The sequence below is a fragment of the Schistocerca nitens genome, chromosome 7 (genome assembly GCF_023898315.1).
Source record: "Schistocerca nitens isolate TAMUIC-IGC-003100 chromosome 7, iqSchNite1.1, whole genome shotgun sequence".
Lineage (NCBI taxonomy): Eukaryota > Metazoa > Arthropoda > Insecta > Orthoptera > Acrididae > Schistocerca > Schistocerca nitens.
In genome coordinates, this window is record NC_064620.1 from 631259879 (window position 1) to 631276378 (window position 16500).

Consider the following 16500-nt stretch of genomic DNA (forward strand, 5'->3'; position numbering starts at 1 on the left):
ACGAGTCTGATATTTACGACTTAGCTGCGCTTTTACCTTGAGAGATTTTACGTATGGCAAGGTATTTGGTTACTTTAAGGGAGTTTGATGTGAGGAGACATCCTGCGACAGAGGTAGGTCTTAGCACTACGAGTTTAATGCGGTGGTCCTGTGACAGATATTAAGCTGATTAGAACTACTGTATAGATCCAAGACACAGCTGTTTGTCTCGCAGTGGACAGCAGCCGGCGGCACCAGTGGTCACGAGACTTGGGCGATCGGAAGTCGCGGACAAGCTCGGCCCGTGATGTGCTGTTAGATACAAAGAATTGCTCAACCTGTGTGGTCTTCCCTGCAGCAGCAGGGGCTGGCGAAGTGACCAGTGTTGCGTCAGAAGATTCCGTATGACAGGTGTTTATGCTGTAAATTGATCGGTTGACAGACAGCTCGGTGACAGTCCCTCTCCGACTACTGCACGGCACGGCAGGCGCGGGTGCGGGGCTGTCCCGGAGCTAACCAGCAGTCGGCGGATGGCGCGCCTCGCGAGCGCCAACTTGTGTAATCGGTAGGATTTTTTACAACAGATATGTTTAGATGAAACGCTGTGTTGGAAGAGAGAACGTGTGTGTCTGTTCTCAAACATCGGTGCGTACGAGGCCTCGGGTACATCTGGCGCTACGATCTACACTGAAGAGCCAAAGAAACTGCCACACCTGCCTAATATCGTGTAGAGCCCCAGCGAGCACGCGCAAGGTCAGCATCACGGAGTGCCATGGACTCGACTAATGAACTGCCGGGCGGAACTGACACGGCACATCCTGCAGGGCTGTACAAGTGGGTGGAGATCTCTTCTGAATGGCACGTTGCAATGCATCCCAGATATGCTCAGTAACGTTCATCTGTGGGGAGTTTGGTGTCCTCGGAGTCACTCTGTAGCAATTCCGGACCTATGGGATGTCTCATTGTCTTACTGGAACTGCCCAAGTCTGTCGGAATGCACAATGGACACGAATGGATGCGGGTAATCAGACAGGATACTTACCTACGTGTAACCTGTCAAGAGTCGTATCTAGACGTATCAGGGACCCCATATCACTCAACTGCACACGCCCCACACTGCCACTGCAGAGCCTCCACCAGCTTCAACAGTCCCCTGCCGACATTCAGGGTCCATGGATTCATGATGTTGGCTCCATACTCGCACACTTCCATCCGCTCGATACAATTTGAAACGAGACTCGTCCGACCGGGCAACGTGTTTCCGTCATCAACAATCCAATGTCGGCGCTGACGGGCGCAAGCGAGGCGTAAAGCTTTGTGTCGTGCAGTCATCGAGGGTACACGAGTGGGCCTTCGCTCCGAAAGCCCGTATCGATGCTGTTTCGCTGCACGGTTCGCACGCTGACACTTGTTAATGGCCCAGCATTGACATCTGCAGCAATTTCTGGAATGGTTGCATTTCTGTCGCGCTGGACGATTCTCTTCAGTCGTCGTTGGTCCCGTTCTTGCAGGCTTTTCTTCCGACTGCAGCGATGTCAGAGAATTGATGTTGTACCGGATTCCTGAAATTCACGGTACGCTCGTAACATGGGCGTACGGGAAAATCCCCACCTCATCGCTACCTCGGAGATGCTGTGTCCCATCGCTCGTGCGCCGACTGTAACACAACGTTCAAACTCACGTAAGTCTCGATAAGCTGACATTGCAGCAGCAGTAACCGATCTAACAAATGCGCCAGACACTGGTATTACATAGGCTTTGCCGACCGCAGCGCCGTATTCTGCCCGTTTACGTTTCTCTGTATTTGAATACGCACGCCTATACCAGTTTCTTTGTTGCTTCAGTGCATTTGTGGCGGGAATTTCAGTACTTGATTTGCATAAACTTTGCATGTGATACTCAGACATTGAAAATATGTTTTATTACGAAGAAGGATCTTCGTATGGTGGAGATGAGTGTTTTACGCTATCTATTTGAATCCTGTAAATTATTAATCAATTAATTTGATAGGGTAGCCAAATGGAGTAGTTCGCTCTATTTTTTATCAAAATTTTGCCATCTCTCCCTTTGCCCGAAGCATTACCCAATATGAACACAGTATTCTGAGGAGAGATGAAAACCTCTGTCTGCATGCTGCGAGACATTTGTGTACACACACACACACACACACACACACACAACACCATGCAGTAAGGTCGGGGGAGAGAGAGAGAGAGAGAGAGAGAGAGAGAGAGAGAGACAGGAAACGAGTCTGGGTTTTCCGGAACAGCAGACTGCGCCACCTGATGTGTTGTCTGCGGATACAAGACGAAAGTTTGGTACAGTGATCCGTAATTAGGAGTTTGACCGGTTTTGACCTATCTGGCGGTGCCCCGACGACAGACAAGCGCGGGAGATCCCAAACTTGGCTACTTTACCACACTTCATTCCATTTCTCGGTGCTTACAGTTATTACGTCATGGGAGGTAGTGTGGGGGTTGCAGATGTGAGCTCTACCGAAGTGGGAGAACCATGTCTCCCGCAAACTGATTGTTCAAAATGTTGAAATGTGTGTGAAATCTTATGGGACTTAACTCCTAAGTTCATCAGTCCCTAAGCTTACACACTTCTTAACCTAAATTATCCTAAGGACACACACACCCATGCCCGAGGGAGGACTCGAACCTCCGCCGGGACCAGCCGCAAACTCTTTCAATAAAAATATCATCATTACATTCTTGACATTGATTTGAATTGCGTGTTGTGAGGTCCTCCTCCTGCAGCGCAGGGTGAGTCTTTCTTCCGCTAATTTTTTGTGGGATGGGTGGGGAAGGAGGGGGCGAGGATTGGGGGGGGGGGGGTGAGGCGTCGTCCGGCGGTGGCACTGATTGCGCGCTCGGTCGGTGCCTGCACGTCAAGGTGGGTGCACACGCGAAAATTTTCCAACAAGACAACACCTCCAATCTGCAGGAGTGTAATTACGTAATTAGGACATGTAGTCGCTGGATGTGAGCCTTTGCCGCCAATTAAAGAGTGTCAACTCCTGCAAATTGAGTTTCATAAATAAACAGTATATCCTCATTTATATAATGACATAGACTTCAATTCTGTATCATGAGATCGTTCCTCTCCAGCTCAGATTGAGTGTTTTTCCCGTCTATTTCCAGGTGGTGGAGTGGAGGGTGGAGTGTGCAGATGGGAGGGAAAGGCTGAGGGATCTCTCAGGAGGGGGAGGGGTAACTAATTTACAGATTTAATTAATTAGTCTGTCGATTTGATATCAAATGTGTGCTTGTATTTGTGTGGGGAGTTCAAGAGGGGTAGAGGAGGGGAAAAGGGGAGGAGGAGGAGGAAGTGGAAGGGGTGGGGGTTTTCTCAGAAGGGCGGATTATTTCCAGGTTGTCATATATGAAGCCTCAGCAGGTCATAAACGACTTAGTAGAACAATAAGTTAAGGTCATCAATCAAGTTTGCCTCTGAATGGATGCAACCCGTGCTAACGAACTGTCCTCATTATCACTTTGCCCCACTACTGGTCGCCTGGTAGAAGTACATTTAGTCGACACTACATTGGCGATTTGCATACATGCAGCAGAATCGTAAAGGTTAGATTGGGAGATCGGGTAAGTTACGATGGGGTAGTGACTCGAATTGGGGCAAGCAAACCAGCCTCCCGACTAAAAACTGGAACAACATCAACAAGAGCTCGTACTACTACTACTACTACAGTGAGGGCACTTACGTGGCAGCTGGTTACCAGTGCAAATAAGTTTAACCGCCGGAGCGTCAAGACCGGTGCAGGGTTACAAGTTGCTGCTCCGTCTCGCAGGGCTGGCAGCTTCTGCAAAAGCACACGTCAAACACTGTCAGTAGACTTCAAACCCTGTGATGCACCAGGATTAGTCTTTTTACTGGTTTTAAAATGAGGAAACAAACAAACAACCGACGCATAAGCGAAGGCAAAACGAAGTACACAAAGCATTTCCCAATGGCTGCCGTGCGGTTGCTCGGTGAGGCAGCTGAGGCTAGCCGTGTAATAAACGAGGCAGTTAAGGTCAGACTCCAGCCGTGTCCTATGCGAGCATGCTTCAGTTTTAGGACGGTAGATATTTTTAAAAATATCAGAAAACCGATATATCGATATTTAAAGAGATCTCATTATCTGCCCTCGATATATCCAAGCAAAATTATCGACATTTCTATATAATGACGGAAAAATTATCTATGTTTCGGCCAAACAAAATATCGGCTGCACATTGCAAATACACTGGCAGTATTAGAGCTGTAATTGAGGACGTAGGTTGCAAGTGCTACTCTGAGATGAAGAGGTTAGCACAGGAAAGGAATTCGTGGCGGGCCGCATCAAACCAGTCAGCAGACTGATGGCAAAAAGAAATTAAGTATTGATTTATTATTAGATATTCTGTTCATCAACAAGCTAGCAGCCTGCTTATCCCCTGTAGAGCAAGAATTGAAAGAAATACACTACTGGCCATTAAAATTGCTACACCAAGAAGAAATGCAGATGATAAACGGGTATTCATTGGACAAATATATTATACTAGAACTGACATGTGATTACATTTTCACGCAATTTGGGTGCATAGATCGTGAGAAATCAGTACCCAGAACAACCACCTCCGGCCGCAGTAACAGCCTTAATACGCCTGGGCATTGAGTCAAACAGAGCTTGGATGGCGTGTACAGGTACAGCTGCCCATGCAGCTTCAACACGATACCACAGTTCATCAAGAGTAGTGATTGGCGTATTGTGATGAGCCAGTTGCTCGGCCACCATTGACCAGACGTTTTCAATTGGTGAGAGATCTGGAGAATGTGCTGGCCAGGGCAGCAATCGAACATTTTCTGTATCCAGAAAGGCTCGTACAGGACATGCAACATGCGGTCGTGCATTATCCTGCTGAAATCTAGGGTTTCGCAGGGATCGAATGAAGGGTAGAGCCACGGGTCGTAATACATCTGAAATGTAACTTCCACTGTTCAAAGTGCCGTCAATGCGAGCAAGAGGTGACCGAGACGTGTAACCAATGGCACCCCACACTGCCGGGTGATACGCCAGTATGGCGATGACGAATCCACGCTTACAATGTGAGTTCACCGCGATGTCACCGACACGGATGCGACCATCATGATGCTGTAAACAGAAGCTGGATTCATCCGAAAAAATGACGTTTTGCCATTCGTGCACCCAGGTTCGTCGTTGAGTACACCATCGCAGACGCTCCTGCCTGTGATGCAGCGTCAAGGGTAACCGCAGCCATGGTCTCCGAGCTGATAGTCCGTGCTGCTGCAAACGTCGTCGAACTGTTCGTGCAGATGATTGTTGTCTTGCAAAAGTCCCCATCTGTTGACTCAGGGATCGTGACGTGGCTGCACGATCCGTTACAGCCATGCGGATAAGATGCCTGTCATCTCGACTGCTAGTGATACGAGGCCGTTGGGATCCAGCGCGGCGTTCCGTATTACGCTCCTGAACCCACCGATTCCATGTTCTGCTAACAGTCATTGGATCTCGGCAACGCGAGCAGCAATGTCACGATACGATAAACCGCAATGGCGATAGGCTACAATCCGACCTTTATCAAAGTCGGAAACTTGATGGTACGCATTTCTCCTCCTTACACCAGGCATCACAACAATGTTTCACCAGGCAACGCCTGTCAACTGCTGTTCGTGTGTGAGAAATCGGTTGGAAACTTTCCTCATGTCAGCACGTTGTAGGTGTCGCCACCGGCGCCAACCTTGTGTGAATGTTCTGAAAAGCTAATCATTTGCATATCACAGTATCTTCTTCCTGTCGGTTAAATTTCGCGTCTGTAGCACGTCATCTTGGTGATGTAGCAATTTTAATGGCCAGTAGTGTACGATGCACGTTCACGCTCGGCGATGCCACCACTGCAGGTAAGTGGCACAATAGGTGTCCGATGGGTCCGTACTTCAGTTTTGTCACATATCGAATTTGTCCGGAACACTTCATGTCCACCCAACTGTTTTTCTTTTCTGCAAACGCCAGTGACTTAGCAGCTGCAGTGCCAAAATTGGGTGCTGAAGATAAACGTTGCAGTTTCTGTTGGTAGCGTCAAGCGCCGATTACGTCATCATTTCCGCTCACATGTCTCAGTCCACCGCACAGGCCAATCTTGTCATTTAGAATTTTGTTCATCGGTTTCAGTAACGGTGGTGGAGAATGCCGATGTGAAGAAATAGCACACTAGTTGCGTTCTACTACAATTTCGAAAGAACAAAACAGTGTAATACAAAATCTTAAGTCGATACTGATGTTTCGATATCGATACGTAGATGAGAAAGAATAGCCATAATAAATCGATGATTTTCTTGCAAGACATATCGATATTCTTTCGTCAGTGCTAGTTCAGAAACCGCTCCCGTTCTGCTAGTGGGTCGCGTCCCCGAACTACGTGCAGTATTGTGTTACTTTAAGATTGATAGCTAAGACGTACGTCGTTATCGATAGTATTTTTTAAGATTGTCGATATGTATACTATGTGTTGTTTTGTGCCTGTAGTTCAAATGAAAAAATAGCTTTCTAAGAATTTTTTACTGATTTAAGACAACAATAATAGATATGCAAACTTTGTTTCATAAAATTAAGGTATTTACAAAAAAATGTTCAACACACACCCTCGCCCGAGGGAGGACTCGAACCTCCGCCGGGACCAGCCGCACGGTCCATGACTGCAGCGCCCCAGACCGCGCGGCAGCTATTTACATTCTTGCTCGCCTGCTGTTTAAAATACAACATTACAAGATATGTACATTTTGTTTTATAAAAAGTAAGGGATTTACACTTTTCACCTTTAGTTTGCTGCGTTTTTCGTTAATCATTTCTCCTGCCTTGAAGAAAACCCTCTCTGCAAGAACTGAAGTCGCTGGACAGCACAAATATTTAGTGGCTTTTACACGCAACATACTGTTAGGTATTAGCAAATATTCTAATACACAAGCATCCTCGTCTACTACACGTTTCTCAAAATATTGACGTAGGTGAGCTATGGAATCACTGAATGGTGTAACGACGTCAACGTTACGCTGTTGCTCTTTGGGCAAAAAAAAGTAGATCATCCGATTTCAAACTGGTAGACGTATCAGTAGACTATTATCACAGCTCATGGATACTTCTGTTTCAGGTATTACCTTGGTGTTGATGCAGTGATCGCAGCATACTCTTTCTGAAGTAATTGTCCAGTGTTGTCTGCCTCTTGAAATATCCTGAAACCAAGTTTTTTAAACCTAGGATCTAATAATGTCGCAAGCATATTAACAGTCCGTGTGCCAAATAGTTTCAGTATTTCATTGACTGATTTAATCAAGGAATCCGTATCACATTGTGTTTCATTAGGTGTTAAGGTGCTTTCCAAGTCTGGCAGCTTTGCAGAAATATCTCATTTAAGGGGTATAATTAAGGAAGCAGTGACGTATGACACCCCTGAGATTATTGTTGTTGCTACTTAAAAACGTTCAAGAAGACCTATTATCTCTCATATAGCAAAGTAATTTTCTGCTGTGAGGGAAGCGGTGCTTTTGAACTTTGATCGCAATCCGAGCTCACTTCATATTTCCAAAATTCTTTGGGAGCACGTAGTATGAGGTGTTGCATCGAGTCGGCACCTCTTGTGTCAGCTCCAGCTCTTTTTTGTTTGCTGTTTTTTTAGTATGGCGCAGCTTGTCACTGGCCAGTGTAGAGTTATATAAGAAAGCCACAACAGCTTTTGTTTTCAATAAAATTTCGGAAAATAATTCCACTCTGAAACAGTCTCATACTGTTAAGTTGATGCAGTGGGCAAAACAAGGTGAATGTCGAATACTTATGATTTCGGCAGTTTTTTTTTTTCATAACTGCCGCGTTGACTGTAACTTTTACCACTGTCTTATCATTTTATTGATGACGTTGAGAGGTGGCATGAGCCCCCTCTCATATTTCTATCTTACGATTCTCCTCTCTAGTTGCATGCGGTGGAGGGTTGCTTTTCCTTAACACGCGTACTTCCCATGCAGCGTCTCTCGTCACCCGGGTGGGCCGGTGACAGGCGGGCTCTGTGGAACTGGAGAGAGTTAAGCCGACGTGTGTGAGGCAGTCGAGTGAATGCTTTTCAGACGCCGACATTGTCAAGAGACACGCCCGCTGGGGTGTGAAGTAGCGGCTGGGCTAGAGGTTCCGTTACTTCAGAGAAACTTTGCGAAAACACTTTCTGGCGGGCTACCAGCGAGGCGTGGGAATGACTTGTGTACCCACGCAGTTGTGGCGGGAAAATTCCCGCACTTTCTGCAAAATCAGCACAGAAATTGGCGCCAAGAATCTCCATTGGTGGAATGGTAGTGCTCCGGCAATGGAGTGGAATTTCCGCCGGTTTTCGAGTCGCTGATTGGAACGTAACCACGGCCACTGTCGTGGGGGCGGGAATGTTCGGTGTTCGGCCTGTGCGGGTGCTCTGGGTAGTGGGCAGTCGCCTTTCGGTCGAGGACGTCGGAGCAACCAGCCCTCGCCTGCGGTACGCCAGATCGTGTTCTGGGAGATAAGAAGACTGTTGGTAATGTACGTCCGCAGCACCGGCAGATAGGGATTTTCCTAGGTGATAATCAGAGCTCAGCAGAGCGCGCCTGTTCATCCTTTTCTAACTTTGTTCAGCTTCGAGTAGCAGCAATTACTATTGGGTTAGCTGTGTGTCTCTCTTGAGATTTGAGTGGAAAGGAATTGGCTCCACATACCACTTCGTCTTAAACCTCACGATCTAAGTTAGGGACAACTTCACCTTTACTGTGTTTGTATGAATCTCCAATTTTAGCCAATTTGATGTTTTATATTTCCTGTGTCTCTTTTACTATTCTGCGTTTAATCTTAATAAATCATATTGTTATTTTGGACAGAACTTTCTTTCTGTTAATCAATAGAGCAACCCTATCATTCCTCACTATGCTAATGAAACCTTTGTTTATTTAACTTATTTATCAAATTAAATTATTGCAGGTGCCAAACTCTCTTCTACTCCACTAGCAGGGTTGATTAGAGTCAGTTCGCGTATTTGTTTTATCCTTGTGCAACAGCAAAAGTCGGAGTTAGAATAGGGGGGGCTTAGAGCATGATTTACACATGTGGATTCTAGTAGAATTTAGTGATAAATACACTACTAGCCCCGGCACCTCGCATAATATGGCGACCCTTGGCCTCGGATCTTTCCTGTGAATCTCTGATAAACAAACAGGATTCTTAGTAGGAACATTCAATTTTTTTTCTCTCTATTTTTTTTAATGATTAATACCCAAGTTTTTTTTGGTAGTTCCGCGTTTAGTTTTAAGTAGCGGCGCATGACTACAGTTTTTGTTTTCAGTGTATATATTTTTTGTTCATTGTTTTTTTTGTGTTTCGCTGATGTGGTGTCTGTACCGCATCGCACTTTGTCGGATTTGTGTGCGGTTTCTGTACCACATCAAATTGTGTTTGTGATTACAGCGTTGGAACAGCGTTGTTGAAATTTTATGTTTATGTGTAAAAAATATATGGAGTAGATTAATTTTATTGTGCATTTTAGATGAATTTGTTTTTATGAATGATAACGAGAAGTAAGGCACGACTATTATCGGGCGAAGCTAAAACAAAAGAGGATAGCATAATGGATAAGGGGCAGTTTACTGACGGGAATAGGTTCGGAGATGAGATGGGCACATTTTTAGCAGGACAGGACGCCAGGGGCATTGATGAGGAAGGTGATTTGGACGCGAACTCAGAGCAGCGTTGCGGCCGTGATTATGATAGTGAAGTAGAGGATGAAACAGAGACAGGCACACAGGTCGAGACGGTAGCAGAAGTTTATAGTCAAACGAACGAGTGCAGACAGAGGCCAGCTCGGTCACGTCAGAGCTCTAGCGCCCAGGTGTCCAGAGTTACATCGCCCATGTTTGAAGAGGATCAAGAAGATGACGTAAACCCAATACTGAGCTTCCTACGATCAATGAAAGAAGAAGCTGACGAACAGCGTAAGAAGCAGGAAGAAGCTGACGAACAGCGTAAGAGGGAGAAGGAAGAAGAGGAGAAACAACGTAAGAAGGAGAAGGAAGAAGAGGAGAAACAACGTAAGAAGGAGAAGGAAGAAGCTGACGAACAGCGTAAGAAGGACACGGAGGCAATAATTTCGCATATAGGGGAAATTCGTGGGGAATTATTAACAATAAAGAAAGAATGTGGAGAAGCAAAACAAATGTCAACGGTAGCACAAAAAGTAGCAGGCCTTGCCAAAACTGCAGCAACAGGGGCAATGAAAGTCGCGGAAGCAACTTCTAAACTCGCAGGGCGCTTGCGACGTACAACACAATCCCACTCAAAATCCCTAGCATTCTTAAAAACTCAAGGTAATATCGCGGTTGCGAACTCCACGAAACGAATGGAAGAAGTAGAGAGTCGGATAGCAAAACTAGAGCAAAACGGGCACACGAGCACTGCGCGTTCGGATACCCATGATGGAGTACACAGAATTGTGTCTCCGAGGAAAAGCCCGCCGTGCTCTAGCCCAGTGACAGAGTGCGGAACTAACAATGCACACGCAGAAACAGCAAGTAATAGCTCCAATAATTATAGCCCACTTAGGAGAGTGAATTCTGAGTGCCACTTCCACTGTGATACAGAGGTTGCACATCACAGTTATCAGCAAGATAGAACAGGACACTCAGCAGACGTGCAAGTATCGGAAACGAGTGACAACACCAGTGCGAGGATCAGACAGGATTTTGATCACAATCACTTCCTGTCGATACTGAAATTCCAGAAGTTCAAAGAAAATGGAGGGTCGATGCATCCGAAGAGCTGGGTGATGCAGTTTACAAATTCATTACCGGCATCATGGCCAACCCAGGCAAAATTAGAATTCATGTGTGGACACATCGAAGGCCAAGCCGCGGAAAAGATGCGGGGTGTGGCAGTGACGTGTCGGACTTATCAGGAATTTGTTGGTGCATTCCTGCGGACCTACTGGTCAAAGGAAACGCAAGATAGGATTAAAGAGGAAATAATATTTTGTCCTGAACTGGAAGTGTCCGGGCATAGGAGCGCAACCAAATTTCTTGATGATTTACTCAAGAAGAATCAATTTTTAGATAGTCCATATAGTAACGGAGAAATCATTAAATTTTGCTTTTCCAAATTGCCAGTTAGGTACCAACAGACACTTGTCGGCAAGTGTGGAGCTGACATAGAAGCATTCAAGATTCTATTGCGCGAACTCGAAGTAGTCTTTGATAAACAAGACGCAAAGGACAGGAAGAAGGGGCAAAGTAACAAATACCACCGGCCAGGAACAGAAGACGATAGCAGATTGCATAATCGCACTGGTCAGTTAGGAAACCAGGGTTACGGAAGTCAAGGTTACGCTATTCAAGGTTATGGAAACCAAAGACACGGAAACCAGAACGTCAGGGAGCAGGGTCAATCTAGACAAGGAATCTGGGATAGAAGGAATAACGAACGGCAAAGCGACCGTAATTGGAGAGAGCGAAACCAAGGACAACGGTGGAACCAGGAGATTGAAACCAGACCCGCAAATCCTAATGCACGTCAGAGGAGGGGGAGCCTAACTAGGGATTGACGCCAGACTAGTGCGAACACAGGCCGCCGGAATTTCGCACGTAATCTCGGACCTGGCCAACTACGGATGATACATTACGAAGATTTATCAGAAATCCTGCTCGAGGAACATAAAGCAACTCCTCGACATGATCGGCAGCCTCTTATCACAGTAGCAATAGCTGAAAAGAGTCTGAATGCGATAATAGATAGTGGAAGCTACATAACAGCAATATCTGAGGCAGCATACAAGAGGTGCTCTCAGGAGATGGACTGGCCTGTCCTATCGGTTAAGAAAACCAAAATAAAAGGGGCATTAGCGGGTAAATGTACGGAGGTCACCCAACAAACAAGACTGGAATTCTCCTGCCAAGGACACAAAATAGAGTCTAACTTCTGGATCGTGCCAAATCTGGCGATCGACATGATAATAGGAACGGACTTCCTAAATGAACATGAAGCGATAGTTGATCTAGGACGAGGTGAAGTGGTTTTGAGGAAAGGGAATCCCGTCCACATTAAGTTCGACGATCAGCTGATCCCAGCTCAACTACCGTCTAACTGTGTTCGGATAAACTATGCGTGTCTGAAAGACAGAAAGGAAGAACAGGACGACGTTGCGGATAGGGGAGAGGACACGGATGAGAAGGAAGTCGGAATAATGGGAGAAATAAAGGAGAAAATAGGAGAAAAAGTGGAAGCAATAAAGAATATAAGGGGCGAACACCGCAAAGAACTTCATAAATTACTAGTAGAACATGCGGAGGTCTTCCTTCCCAAGACAGGATCAATAAAGAACTTCCAATATGAATTTCGTGTACGTCCGCACAACCAGTTTCGTGTGCCACCCTATCCAATCCCCTTGGCATATCGACAGAAAGTAGCAGCTGAAATTACGCGAATGCTGAGTGAAGGAATAATAGAACCTACGGCTTCAGCCTATAATAACCCGTTAAGAGTAGTCGAGAAGGCAGATGGTAGTATTCGTTTAGTCTTGGACTCGCGACAAATTAATACCATAATAGAACCCGAAACAGACAGACCGGAACGATTAGAGGAACTCTTACAAAACTTCCATGGAATATCAATCTTCTCATCAGTTGATCTAAAATCGAGTTTCTGGCAGATCGAGCTCCATCCAAATTGCAGACAGTACACAGCCTTTTTAGCATTTGGAAGATGTTACCGGTTTCGTCGTCTACCATTTGGTTTGAACGTTTCATCTGCCGCATTCATTCGGGGGCTGGACGGCATACTAAGCGATAATTTGAAACGTCATGTCACCAGCTATGTGGACGATTTGCTGATCGCGGAGAAATCTTGGGGAGAGCACAATGCGGTCCTCGGTGAACTCCTAGCGACATTCAAGGAATACGGTGTGACTATCAATATCGAAAAATCGAATTTTGGGACGTCCTCTGTGAAATTTCTAGGACATATCATCACGGGTGAGGGCATTGCGCCAAATCCCGAAAAGATCGAAGCGATTGAAAAGTTTCCCATTCCTACGACAAAGAAGCAGTTAAGGGGGTTCTTGGGGATCATAAATTTTTACAACCGCTTTATACATGTCAAAACTCAGAGCAGTCCTCGGTTGCATCAACTTACAGGAAAGAAGATTCCTTGGGAATGGGATGAGGCGGCCGAATCCGAATGGAAAACATTAAAATTCGCATTATTACAAGCACCCATCCTATCACACCCTAATTTAGCTGAAGAGCTTTGCATAGTAACGGACAGTTCATACTCCGGTCTGGGTGTCATGGTGTTCCAAGACTATGTACATGAAGGAAACAGGGTGTGGAAGACAATTGCGTTTGCTAGCAGAGTACTAGCCAAGAGTGAGAGGAATTACTCAGTAACCGAGTTAGAGGCGCTGGCTATTGTATGGGCGTTTGAAAAATTCAGATACCTTCTGTTTGGTCGCCAGACGAAAGTCTACACAGACCACAAGGCACTCGAGTTCTTGATGACTGCAAAGCTTAATCACAGGCGGCTCATTAGGTGGGCATCATATCTACAGCAGTACAACTTTTCGATAGAATATATCCCCGGCAGTCAGAACATTATTGCAGACGCCTTATCACGGTCACCGATCGGATTTGAGCACAACATGGAAGAAGATCTAGAGGAAAATCACTACTGCCTTTACTATATGCAGAAAGTAGCCTTTGAGAATTTTATTACCTGTAGTATGCAGGACATCAAGAAGGAGCAAGACAAGGACCCTGCCCTAGTGTTATTGAAGCAGAAATGGATAGACAGAAGACACGCCACCATCAGGCAGTTCTACCTCTTGCGTAAAGGCATAATTTTCCACCGAAATTATACCAATGACACTGAATGGGGGGTATGCATCCCTGAACACCTAATAAACAAGGTTATATGGCATACTCACCTTAGCTATGGACACTTCGGACCACGCAAGTGCAATCTCAAGCTAAGGACCATGTGTTACTTTCGAAACATGGAGCGTCGAATTCGGAGGGTACTGTCGGTGTGTAAAGACTGCCAAAAGGCTAAGCACACCACTGTGAGCATGCAGGCACCATTATACCCAATCGTACCGACCAAATTAAGACAATTAGCAGCAACAGATTTGATGGGACCTTTGCCAAGAACAAGAAGAGGATATACTTACGTATTAGTGTTTGTTGAACTAACGTCCAAATACGTTACCTTTACGCCACTGAAGAGGGCGACAGGACGAACTGTATCACGAGCCCTCATCCGGGATTTCCTACCACAGGTTGGTCATGTGAGTAGAATCATTTCTGATAACGGGCCACAGTTTAAGTCAAAAACATGGAAGGAGACGTTGCGTCGATGTAAAATTGATCCCATTTTTATATCTTCACACCATCCGAGCTCGAATGCTGCAGAACGGGTTATTAAAGAACTCGGAAACTTGTGCCGGTTGTACTGTAACAAACAGCACACGACATGGGACGTTTTCCTTAAAGACTTCCAGGAGGTGATCAATGAGGCACCCCATGGGATAACAAAATTGGCACCCATTACAGTACTAAAAAACTGGATTCCTAAGGACTTGATAACCAAGGTCGTAAACTTCCCACCAAGGGCGCGAACGCAGCACCAAGCCATAGTGGATTTGGCTCTCAAGAGGATACGGGCTGCAGCAGAGGTCAGGAAGAGACGTGCCGACAGGGGAGCTCGTCTACGACACTTCCAAGTTGGACAAAAGGTGCTCGTTAAGTCTTTCCGACTTTCGAACAAACAAAAAAATGAAATGCCAAAAATTCTATTCTGTTTACAACGGCCCGTACCGTATAAGGAGAGCAGCTCACCACAATGCTTATGAATTGGAGACGCTGAAAGGAAAGAAGTCCATAGGACTCCACCACATATCTCACGTAAAGGAGTTCGTAGAATAGTAGTAGTGTAAGAAATGTACATAGTAGAATAGGCAAATATATGAACCTTTGTTCGGGGAACAATAATCGTTACATTAATAGATTAAGATTGCTAAAGTATTAACACGCTGCGTTGTCTTGCATAAGAATTTACTGCTGCTATCCTCTTTTTGTTTATGTTTGCGATCTCCAATGTCGATGGAGTAGGAGACACTACCTTTTCATGAGCAATGTTTTTGTCCTTTCCTATCTGGTGTCCATGTTAAGGGATAAGGATGAGTGACGAGACGTCGCACAAACGGGCGCATACAAGAACGTGCTCTTAGAAGCGTTCTGAGAGGTCGTGATACGCTCCATAGCGGCCACAACCAGTTCGTGAGACGTTCATACCAATGCTTGCAGGCACGCGTCAGTGCACTGCACGATTGTGGTATATTGCGCGATTTCGAGGGTGAATATGGGCAGTATAGTTTTTGCAGAGCTGCGCCGGTATCGTTGTCTTGCAAGTCGGGGTGAACCTGTGAGCATTTGACTCTAATGGTGCCCTAGACGAGAGAAATGAGGGCATAAAAGCCTACCATGCTAATGTGGTGGTTGGGGATTTAGCGTGCTGCTCGTTTTTGTCACAGATGAATCACCAAGGAATTGTACTTGGATATTCGTGACATACTGTGTAGCTGGCGTGTGTTGGGTGTCTGAATCCTCAACAGGAACCAGTCCTGGCTTGGTCATATTACATTGCTTCTGGAAAGGTGTGCTTTGATCGCGAAAACCGCATCACATAGAGAAGGAAGTTGCAACTATAAATTTATTGTCGTGTATAGCCATGGCTAACCCAGTCTCTGGAGTTTCAGTGAGGCGTAATGAAAACTCGGAGGTCATGTCGTACGGCGCGCACATCACTGTCGTCAATAGCGGCGAGCAGCAAGACACCTCAGCGTAACAGGAACTATGTAAGGGTATTGTATAAGGTAAATAAAAAAATAAATAAATAAATAAATAAATAAATAAATAAATAAATAAAATAAAATAAATAAATAAATAAATAAAAGGGAAAGTACGATACTAGGATAAGTTAAACTGTAGGATTTAACAATAACTAGATTAATATTGTGGGGGTTTTCTACCACAAGTGTGGCGCGCGCCTGTTGAGTTGCTATTTTTCAGGTCACCAAACCACAGACCCGAGATGGAGGGACGACGGGCGAGCGAAAGTAGCGTAGTTGCATGTTCTTTATAGCACAGTAAAACTTAGACCTGCATAACAACATAATTTAATTAAAAGACGTAGAATGTAGATCGTTGGGATATGGTAGTTAATTCTTGAAGCATGTCTACTGTCGATCTATATAATTAATAGTAATATTAGTGCGGGCCCGCACATTTAGTTGTTCATCCATTACAAAGCATCAGTTATCACACACCATGTACATACTGAGATCGGTCTCTACACATATATCAAAATAAATTATTTCCATGTCTAGATTAGATGTTATAATGATTGCCATAGATTAATAACTATAAAAGTAAAATAAGAGTGTCTGAAATGACAGACCATCAATGTTTCATTATGTA

At 45.3% G+C, this 16500-nt stretch overlaps 1 protein-coding gene across 5 annotated transcripts in view; it reads right to left on the reverse strand.

Annotated features, from left to right (window-relative positions):
- The window catches only part of LOC126194679 (phenoloxidase-activating factor 2), a 319898-nt gene that overhangs the window by 237805 nt on the left and 65593 nt on the right, over positions 1 to 16500 (reverse strand). For 2 of the 5 annotated variants that reach the window (XM_049932885.1, XM_049932884.1), the window contains exon 2: positions 3701 to 3799. The exons of the other annotated variants lie outside the window; for them this stretch is intronic. The gene's annotated coding sequence lies outside the window, so the exon portion shown is untranslated. The remainder of the gene's footprint in view (positions 1 to 3700; positions 3800 to 16500) is intronic. 5 annotated transcript variants of the gene reach the window in all.